Source organism: Elephantulus edwardii, unplaced genomic scaffold, assembly GCF_000299155.1.
Source record: "Elephantulus edwardii isolate Elephantulus edwardi_28Jun2011 unplaced genomic scaffold, EleEdw1.0 scaffold00072, whole genome shotgun sequence".
Classification (NCBI taxonomy): Eukaryota; Metazoa; Chordata; class Mammalia; order Macroscelidea; family Macroscelididae; genus Elephantulus; species Elephantulus edwardii.
The window spans coordinates 6,701,766-6,703,944 of NW_006399822.1; positions in this window are offsets into that span (position 1 = coordinate 6,701,766).

The window sequence follows — 2,179 nt, forward strand, 5'->3', positions numbered from 1 at the left end:
TCTCCTGCAGAGAACATGGGATTGATTCCTGGCCTTTGTACCTTATTCACAACCACGTATTTACCAGTAAAGACTTACTTGCTGCTGGCATACTGTAAAGGTGACAGAGAAGCTTCCAGGCTAGGACTAGGAAGAAAGACTTGGTGATCTATTTTTGATAAATTAGCCATTGAAAACCCTATGGAATGCAATGGGATTATAGCAGCTGGCAATAACAGTCCAAGAAGTGAGGGACCGTGACCCAAAAATCCAATGCACATGCACATTCCTCCCTTAGTCTTGCAGGCTGTCGTTAGGTGTCCTTGAGCCAATCACAGCTCACAGCATCCCGGGGAACAGCAGACCTGAACCTTGCCCCGATTTGCACCATTCTCACAATCTGTGTGATACTCACACCCGTCGTAGAAGTCACTGTGTCCGTCCAGGCTGCTGCTGGTGGTGGTAGGGGCTGTCTCATCGACCGTGACACATAAAAGCCTAGTGAACCACTGATCTGAACCTGCTCTGTGCTGTGCCATCCTCCTCATCCCTGTCTAGGTTGAGCCCATTGTGACAGTCACCACATGAGCCCCGGGCTGTTAAGAACAAACATTTAAAACCAGTGAATGAGTCTGCGCCCAGAACAACCTGTAGACACGCAGACTCACTGTGGATTTGTGCAACTGCCTTTAGGTCTCGTGATAGAATCATTGGCGGGTTTTTTTTATCCCTTCCATGACACAAACCAAAGAAAAAAAGTCATAATAAAATTTTACAAGTTAGTTGCCGCTGAGAATCAACCAGAGAGCACTCTGAGAAATGAGCGGGAGCCTCTAACTGAATCTTCACGCAGGACAATAAGTCTAATGCGAGGATGGGACCTGCAGAGGTCAGAGTGGAAAAATCCTCCAGAGGCGCAGCTGAGGAAAGGGGGGTCTTCTTCCCCTGATGCTTCCCCATCCTGATCTCCTGTGCATGTGCAGCAGGAACAGAATCTGGGGCTCTGCTCTGCAACAAAGCTGGGCCAGCAGGACCCTTAAAGTGTCCCCAAGGAACCAAGAATTAACCCTCCGTGAACCCACGGAAGCCACGGCTCCTCGTGTGTCCAGCGAGCCTGCCGGATCCTAATTGCAGTGGAGCCAGCATGTCACTTGCCATTAGGTTCGTTTGGCATTAATTTTTTTCCTTTTAAAATGACAGGGTTGCCTTCATAACTGTAGAGGAGCTCATCACTGCTGTCCATTGGGGGTCACAACAGTTATACCCTTATCCCATAGACAGTGTGCTCACTGCCCCTTCTGGGGTCATTGTTGCTTTCACCTCTGTTTTGTCTTTTAGGCACCAGTGAGAAATCAGGTCTAGCCTAAAGGACACTGTGGGTTTAGTTTTGGGATTCCCATCTTTATAGAAATACATTTTTAGAACAGGCTGTGTTCACACACCTTTCACATACACGTAGCAAAAGTGCATCCACTGTTTTCTAGGTGGTCTATTGAACACATCACTGACCCCATGTTGTTATTGTTGTCAAGTGGACCATACTTCCTAGCAGCCCTATGAACTACGTACAGATCTGAACCTTGCCCTGTTCTGTGCCATGCTCAGCGTCTTCCCCATGTTCAAGTCCATTGTTACGGTCAATGTTAGTCTTTCTCATTGAAGGTCTTCCCTTCTGTCACGATCCTCTATATATGTGAGACTATTTCACCATCCTTGCTTCTAAGGAGCACCCTAGTTGCATAGCCTCTGAAACAGACTTGTTTGCTCTATTGGCAGGCAATGAGATAATGGGATAGTCAGTACTCTTTTTTTTTGAGGGACAACAGCTTTATTGAACGTGCTCTCTGGGAGCAGGACCCAGCCCCTCCCCAGGTCCCAGGCCCACTCCGTACCTGTCCTTGCTGGTGAGGGGGACCCTTATTTGGCAAGAGATGAACAGGTGAGTCAGTACTCTTTTTCAAGAGCACAATTCAAAGGCATCATTTCTTCTGTCATCCTTACTCATTGCAAACTTTCAGAAGCACAGGAAGTAATTGAAAACTAAGACTTGGATCATGCACACCTTAATCTTTAAAATGATCTCCTTGCTCTTTAGCTCTTGAAAGAGGTCACTGACAGTAGATTTCTTCAGTGCAGCACATCTTTTATTTTTTTGACTGCTACTACCAAAAGCAATTGTGGATCCACATAAAATGAAGCC